The sequence below is a fragment of the Triticum urartu genome, chromosome 3 (assembly GCF_003073215.2).
Source record: "Triticum urartu cultivar G1812 chromosome 3, Tu2.1, whole genome shotgun sequence".
NCBI lineage: Eukaryota > Viridiplantae > Streptophyta > Magnoliopsida > Poales > Poaceae > Triticum > Triticum urartu.
In genome coordinates, this window is record NC_053024.1 from 371,873,716 (window position 1) to 371,883,102 (window position 9,387).

Below are 9,387 nucleotides of genomic sequence, written 5' to 3' on the forward strand. Positions count from 1 at the left end.
TTTGATCTCAGATCCAAGGGCTGCCAGCAGCCCGTATCATGGTCGCGCCTACCACGACCGTCGCGTCGCTCGTGCGGTCGCGCCCTTGGAGATTTAACACGGTGCGTTAGGCTATCTGATGTTGGCATGTCATACATAGTCATCACTTAGTCACTCATACTATAACAAGGTTGGCTATAAGTGTATTTTTTTACTCCTCTCTATCTCTTTCTTCATACTCAAGGAAGAAACGGTGCTAAGCGCGTGTATTTATTGTATTTGCCAAGGAGTGACCTCTTCCAATGAAATGGTGTTGCTAAGTTTGCTTCATTTAATTAGCTATAGACTCAAAATTATCTTTTCAGCTAGGTACATGCGCTTAGTACCGTTTCTTCCTTGGGTCACCAAACTAGTCTCTCTCTTCTTGATTAACTTGCCACATCAGACTTTATGCTTATGTGGCAAGCTTAAGCACCTGTAGGAGCAAGTGAAAGTAAGTACAATAGTGCGCTTTACATGGCATTTTTGCATATGTGGAGGAAAGAGAGGCAAGGAAAAAGTGGAGAAGTGGGCTCTCATGCAAGAGCCAGCCACTACTACATGGTGGAGCATTGGGAGAGGCACCTGTATGGAGGTGGTCAGGAATCTGGGAGACTCACGCCGGTCGTAGCGCCGCAGTTAAAATGATAATGGCAAGTCAAATCATGGGGCCCCACCTATCCAGTAGTAACTCACTGTCAAATCACACAGCCCTACGTTTGCAGCAGCCTACTCCCTCGTCTTCTCCCGTCTCTGTCGAACCGACTAGGCAGAACTGCCCGGCCGCCTACCGCGCAGGAGAAGCCCCGCCCTCGACTTTTAAATACAACTACATCCTCTTAAGAATCCAATGATATACTTTTTGTGACATAGTAACTCATATTTAGTTAGTCAAATGGATGACCTAGAACTACGTGCAGGCCCTATAAACCGAGACGCCAAAAATAAAAAAACCAAGACAGAGAGGGTAGTTCAGCACGTATCTTTTTAGATCAATATAGTCGGGATTCACCAAGGAGCAAAACCAAGTGGTAGGTTGTTCCTATCGTGTTGGCGTAGCAACTCAAGAAGGGTCAGTCCGCACACGAAATGGCGACACACTTAACAGGACCCCTTTGGCCGACATGTGGCTCATCCACCGTCTTGTTCCACGTGCCATGCACCAAATTATAGTTCAGAGCAGCGGTTGGAATTGGAGGCACCTCGGTCGTAGCACCGCAGTAGCAGAAAATGAGCGACGAGGGGTCAAATCACAAAGCCCCACCTTTCCCGCATTAAGCTGGACGGACGAAGCAACCATCATTTCACTCTAGGGCGCACGAGCATAAAGAAAAGAGAAAACAATGATGCATGCGGTAGCTACCTAGGGCACCCTAGGGTAGGGGTCTCCACTGCAGATCCTTTTTTTTGAAAGCGCCTCCACTACAAATCGGCTTCTCCCTCGTCCTCTTGAAGAAAACCAATGATGAGTGCGGCGGTAGGGTTTGTAGGAGTACTACGATGTGCGGGGTCACGTCGTAGTAAATGGGTTCGAGCTAACGCCTTAAATATGTGTGGGCCGCTTGGTTTTACGGGAACGAGGAGGCATTTTGGGTTCGGGGACCAGTGGAGATATAGTACGTACAAAAAATTGTGGACGTAGGTTCGAACGAAAGACAATGATGCATGGGCCCTGCATTTTGATATACCCGGGGCCGCGTGAAATTTGCTACTCTACTCAAAACTAGTAAGGTACACATGTATTGAACGCACGAGATTTCGAAACCAAATTATGAATAAATACACACTATAGGATGTAAAGCTTTGAGTCATATATGCATGATGTAGATGTTCGTTTAGTTCTTATAGTTCATCTCATTCAAAATCAATAAGTTTTATAAAAATGTTAAGATTCATGGGGTTGTGCATTGTACTCCCTCCGTTCCAAAATAGATGACCCAACTTTGCACTAACTTTGTACAAAGTTAGTGCAAAGTTCGGTCATCTATTTTGGACAAAGTTAGTGCAAAGTTGGGTCATCTATTTTGGAACGGAAGGAGTAAATCATAAAGTAAAAAACAAATAATGGCAATTCATTTAGAAAATAATAATCAATTATGATACAGAAGATTCTAGAACAAAGGAGAAGTGCTTGTGTTTTGAGGTTTGTGCATTATGCTTAAGTTCAACCATGGAGTCTTCTAAATTGTACATGTGGCAGATCTGGTGGAATGTTGATGATATCCAACGGCCAGTAGTGCTTGGATTTGCCTATCTCTGCACTGTCGGGTTAGCTTCATCCAGCGACCATCTTTCAAAGTTATTGGCACACTATATAGTTCTTGTGCCATAGTTGCATGTTTTGGAAAAAAAGCTACTAGTGGGTTGTACTATGTACTTAGGAATAGAAGATGTATACATGGAAGTTGTAGGGAAAGAGATGACATGGAGCATCTCAATTCCTATGAGTAGGGATTGGAAAAGAGATGTCATTTGGTTCACATCATAGGAACTTTTCTATTGAATATAGAGATGACATGTTTCTCAATTCCTATGAGGAGGGATTAGAAAAGAGATGTAATTTGGTTCATATCATAGGAACTTTTCTATTGAATATACGCTAATGTTTATTTTCCTTTGAAATTAAGGGAGTATAGGAATCCATTCATATGAACCAAGTGGCTCTAAAGCTATAGAAATGATATCATGTTTATTTCCTTTGAAATTTGGAGTATATGAATCTATTCCTATGAGCCAATTGGCCCTAAAGGAAAAAAATCCTATAAAAATCATATCATATAGAGTTCCTATGACATTCCTCGACACTAAAGGATGCTTGAAATTGCTGCGGGTGATACGATGGTCTTTCTTTGTAGACTCCTCGCCCAACTTTATAGTTACCTCTCAAAGATGAATGAAATGATATATACATGGTATTCTACATGTGCAATTTGGTACACGAAAACTCGGTAAAAGTTTGCGAGGTTCGAATTTTCAATAAAGCTATATGCACTGATTTCGGAACGGAGGGAGCATACGGTAGTTGATAACACTCACGTGGAAGATATGTGTGTAGGAGGAGTGGCTGTTCTGTTAAATGACATGGCAAAACTGACACTGTCGGATGCCGATCTAACGGTCCTTACGACGTTCGTCAGGAAAAGGCTTGTGGCGAACGTTTTTCGGATAATGATTTACGGACACATGCATTGCATTGATACGTGCCCCCTCTCTCTCACGCATACGCACCCTCACGAGTCACGACTCTCCCGAGTCCTCTCGCAGACTCGCACTGTCAGGATCCCGATTCTAAGTCACACCGATCTAGCCTGTAACACCTCATATCACTTTGCGGCCTCACGCACGGTATGCCTACGGGTGTCGCCTTACCATGGCCCGGGACCATTTGCGCCTTTTGGCTCACGTATATGATAGTGTCGCTAGCATCCATATGACAGAGAACCCGGGCCGACATGACTAGTCGTGAACCCAAAGTGGCACTAACTTATAGGGACAGGCATACATGAATCAACATCGAGCATGTCGGTCAGCAGCGTGTGAATCCGGGTTGTAGCACTGGGCTAACAGGACTCCGGGAACCCGGGCTGTAGCAGGCTAGGCAGGACTCCGGATGTCATCGCATGACATTTCCCCAAAGGGTTAGACACAGGAACGAAGTGAATCACATGTCGGCCAGTCAAGTGTTCCGGAGCAGTAGTGCTAGGCTAGCAGGACTCCGGTGAACCGGGCTGTAGTGGACTAATATGGCTCATGGAAGCACAAGACTACATTTCCCCATAAGAGAGGCTACCAAGGATAAACCACTAGGTTGTCGGATCCCACACATACCAAGCATTTCAATCATACACCCAATATGCTCAATATGTGCAATACAACATGGCATCACAACAAGACTCTACGACTCAGAGTATTTATTCATTAGGCTCTGAGGAGCGAGATATTACAAACATGGGTCTCATGACCCAACATTCAGAGCATACAAGTCAAAGCACACGCGGAAGCTTAACTTGTCTGAGTACAGACAACTACAAAAGAAGAAGGCTCAGAAGCCTGACTATCTACAAGACCCTCCCAAGGGTACAAGATCGTAGCTGAGGTAACAAGCTAAACGTCGAAGTCCAAGCGGAACTACTAGTGATACTAACATCTCTCTGCAAAACATAAATTAAGCAAACGTGAGTACAAATGTACCCAGCAAGACTTACATCAGAACTAGCTACATATGCACCATTATCAACAAAAGGGATGGTGGGGTTTAACTGCAACAAGCCAGCTTTTGACTCAGTGGCTAACCTGAACTACGACTGCAAGTAACTCTTTTGACGTGGCGCACACGAGTCCACATATTCACCATATCAATACTCCACTATGGATCTGCTCCAGTCTCCCTACGGGAAGGCCATCCATAGCACTCACGCTTATCTTGCGCATTTTAGAGTATCCAGTTCCACTTGTCTATGAACTATGCAAGGGGTCCAAGTTTCCATATCCGAGGAATCCGGCTATTCGAATAGATAATGATAACCCTGCAGGGGTGTACTTCTTCACACACGCTCTCGCCACTTATCGCCCTGTACACGTCATGTACCTTGGCAACCTTCAAGTGGAAGCCGGGCAAGGGAGTCGGCCACGACCTGACTAACCAACAAGTCTCTAGTCCAGGTTTATCGCCTATTCGGGTTCCATCCGCAAGGAGATCCGGCCGGGGTGTCGCTCATGGCCCCAAACGATGTGTGCAGGGTTCCCAAGCCCACCATCTGGGTGCCACTTGGTACACCATGCCACCGTGCCTAGTCTGTCCCAAGCCCACCTGTACCGGGTGCCACTTGGGAGACTACTAGCACTACCTACAAACACCAGAAACTAGTTGCAACTCCGGGACAGAGATCGAGTTGATTAATAAGCCGAGAGGGGCCGAGTTACCGGAACCCAATGTGTGGTAGTAACTGTTCATGGATCACAAACACAGGACTCAGTTCCTGAGGACGGCTACAATGAGACAACCCACCATGTACTCCTACATGGCCTCTCACCACTACCTTTACCAAATCGTGTTCACAAACTTAGCTCTCAACGGTAGGACATGTTCACCACGTTCCAATTCATTCCCGATGAATCAGACCGGACTCAATTCTAAGCAGTAGCAGGCATGACAACAGGCATGAATGAGTAGGCACATCAGGGCTCAAACAATTCCTACTCATGCTAGTGGGTTTCATCTATTTACTGTGGCAATGACAGGTCATGCAGAGGAAAGGGGTTCAGCTACCGCAGCATGTAACAGTTGAAACGGTGTTGTCCTAATGCAGTAAAAGAGAGCAGGAGCGAGAGAGTGGGATTGTATCGGAATGAACAAGGGGGTTTTTCTTGCCTAGCACTTCTGAAGATAACATGGAGTCTTCATTAGTGTCAATGATCACAGCATCGGAGCAGCGCCTACCGAGAGGGGACAATTACCGGCAAACAAGGAAGAACACAATCAATGCGATGCAACAATATGATGCATGATCATGACATGGCAATATGATGTTGACTGAGCTAATGCAACTAGCAACAAGTTAAATTGAGTTGGTTTGAACACTAGGTTCAAATTCAAATTCAAACTATGAATTCAAATAGTGCATTATCATGTTTTGGACTAAAACAGTGAGGTTAAGTTGTTCAAACATGCATGAAAATTCCATATTCAGATTCCTTGGATTTTTCTGATCATTTTTCATATATAATTTATTTCATTTGGAGATATAGATTAATTTCTATGATTTTTAGAAGTTTTGGGCATTTTTTGGAATTCTCTAATTACTTTAAATCCAAAAAATCAATTACTGCATCAGCATTGCGTCTGGGTGATGTCAGCAGGGTCAATAGGCCGGTCCAGGTCAAACTTGACCAGTTGGGCCCACTCGTCAGTGACCCAGAACAAGCTAGTGACACAGACAGGTGGGGTCCGGTCAACAGGTGACGTGGCCAGGTCAAACTGACCTGTGGGGCCCTTGTGGTTAGTTAAAACAAAACAGAAACTAAACCAAGTTAATTAGAGAGTGGGGCCCATCCGTCAGTGAGCTAGGGGTTAGTTTAGTGGCCTCATTAGCCACTAAAGATGGTGCCACGTCGGCACGGCCGGAGTTAAGCTGCCGGCAAGGTGCCGCGGCGGCGGAGGGCTGCGGGAACGCTGCTCAGGGTGCCATTCGCCGCGCGGTTTGCTCCTACGTGCTCCTGGGAGTGAGCCGCATCGGCTGGTGGTGGTGGCTAAGCTCGAGATGGCCGGGAACGGCGCCGGCGATGACCACCGCGGTGGCCGGAGTTCAAACGTCGACGGATTCAATGCCACAGCACGCGGGAGGACCAGCAGTTTGCACCTACGAGCTCTACGCGTGCTCACGAACCCTACGGGAACACCCACGGGACCAAAGGGTCACCGGAACTTCGTCGGCGACAAGGTCGTGCGGCGGTGCACTCTCAGCCTCGACGAAAACAGTGGCTACGGCGAGAACTAGGCCACGGAATTAGAGGGGAACGGTGCAGGGGCTCACGGGGATCACGATGAGGTGGTCGGCGTGCTCAGGGAGGGGCTGGTGATGACGGGAGGTCGCCGGCAATCTTCAGCGGTATAGGAGGAAGAAGACGAGGTAGCCGGCGATGCGGGGCGTCCGGCGTCGCGTGTCTCCTCGTAGATGATGAAGACCACCCTGCGGTTCTCCTGGGCGGGTCGGCGCGGCGAGGGGAGCTCGGCGGGCACAGCTATGGCAAGCGGCAGCGACAACGGCGCTCGGGGAAGAGAGGGGGAAGTGAAACAGAGAGCGGGGTGGGGGCGAGTGAGAGGTCGGGCGGATCCGGACGGCAACGGGGTGATCATCCGCGGCATTGACGTGTGTTGGGGCAAGCAGGAGGTGGAGGCTGGCGCGCGTGCTGGCGCCACGCCCCTGCCGGTCCTCCTGGCAGGAGGTGGAAGACGCCCTTGCCCCTGGTGGGCTGGGCTGTCTGGCTGGGCCGCGCAGGTAAGGAGGCCCAGGTGGGTCTCTCTCTCTCTCTGCTAATTCTGTTATTGTTTTCTATTTTTATTCCTCTGTTTTGAATTAGTAAAAATACTAATTCATTTTGTAAAATCCTGAAAATAATTGTGGGCACTTTTGAAAATATTTCCAACAGCCCTCAAATGCTTTCAAGATTATTTGGACACTTCAAATATTTTATAGAATTTAAATGTCCAAAATCAAATACTTATGGATTAATTCAAAAATCCAAAGTGTCCTAGAAAAATGTGCACCATTTTTATCAGAGGTTCTAGACCAATTCAAAAATGATGAAGTTTTCTAAAGAGCATTCTGGGTTCTTGAAAATGTTTTTAAGTTGAACCTATTTGACTTAATTTTGGTGCTAGGGTTTGTCATCCCCATTTCAAGTTTAAAAGCAATTTAAACATGATGCAACACATGACTAGCTAGCCCAGAGCAAACCTGAACTAGGGATGTGACAACTCACCCCCACTAAAACAAGAATCTCGTCCCGAGATTCAAGACGTGAGGTAAGAAGGAAGGGGGTCACAAAACTATCGCAGTCTTCTCGATCCAACTGCCCTTCCCGTGGATGTTGATTCATTGCGTCATCTTGATCTTGACGTCTTTGCTTTCGGGATCTTCATCCAGCATGATGATGGCAGAAAGAAATTCTACAGGAATCGATCTCCTCGAAGATCGAGCACTCAAGATCAACTCATGGAGTGATATATAAAACATCTCTTGAGCTGAGACACGAAACACACATCAGGGGTGATGGAAAGAAGCAGATGATAAAGGTTCAAATTTGGTACGCAACGATTCCACGCTTAAGTAGGATGGTGCATGGTTTCAAAGTAGCGAGGAGATAATTGCCATGATACCATAACAAGACATCTTAAGGAAGGTGACTCGCAGAGATATTCCCTTAAGTGGCAAAAAGAATTACTTTTGGTTCAGAGATCATTGAAACTCTTCTCACCAGCCTGTGGCAATCACAAACGATCGCGTGAAGGAGCTTGAAGAAATGGCATACTCATACTAGAATGGATGATGTGGACTACCATGTTGAAGACAACACAATGGATGATTTCTTCTTATCATCGAGAAAGGATAGGGTCTAGGGTAAGCCCACTTTTGAGGATGATCCTAAAATAAAAATTACTGAGAAGGCAGACCATAGTAAAATGGCACAAAGGCGGGTGCAAGCTGGGAACAAAATGCAAATGCTGGGACTGATTCTAGTAACTGGAGAAAAACTCAAAGTGATTCCACTTTTGAGTAGTTATAGAATAACTGAAGAAACTAAGAGCACAAGAATCCCCAAGGAACAACTCCTAGAATAAGTTGCACTAAATCCTCATGGAGAAGATGGTCAAATAACTCAATCAAGTTACTACAATGATAGACCTTCCGGCTAGGTGTGTCGGCCAGAACATCAGCCTTGTCGGGGCCAACATCATAGATCTTGAAAAAATTCCAACCATCATATCTGCCTGAGATTCAAATCTGGTTGGTAACAGGATAATTCAGACAACATGTCTGGAAAACAAAGTTTGCAACACAATTCGACGAGATGGAGTTGCGAGATTCTTGGGAAATGAACTACGATAGCAAGCTCCAAAACATGAGCTGATTCTGCTACATACATGTGAGCACACTGTCCTAGACAAGCATGCCCACATAGTAGTCTTATAATAAAACACTACCGAGTTCTGGTTGGGAACCATCATTAAAGATAACGAAGTCTTGTGCATGTCTGTGTGGGCCCTTTGGGAATAGCAGTTGAACTTCTTATCCTTGAACAAATTCAATCAGTGGCTTTGTGTGCTAAGAATACATATGGAATGGAGATTCAGTCCATCAAACCATAGAATACTTTGCACATGCGTGACTGACTTGGAATGATTCCAAAGGAAGCAAAAACAAACTTTCTCGAATTCACGGCGGCAACTTACATCAGATACACGTGAATTAGAGGAAGTCACTTCTCTCATCCAAACATATACCTCAGGGACGGGACTCGAAGGCATTGTTTACAAAGTTTCCAACACTAGCTTAATGTCTAGCAAAATCATGGAGAGAATAAGGATGTTGTTGATGGGCTCAACAACAATTCATCTAGGTTTCCGTATAAATGGAATTCCACAATCATATGAACAAGGTGATAGCATTGGTCAGACCCGAAAGATATAATGGTGTACGCTCGAGGGACGACCACAAGTAAGACACCATTACGAACATCGTTGGTTCTGATTTGATTTGACGATAGCCCACACTCAAATCAAGGTTTGGACAAGATAATAGATTCAACAGCTGATCACGGGGATTAGTCAATGAAGATATCATCTTTTTTCAACACACACACACAAGA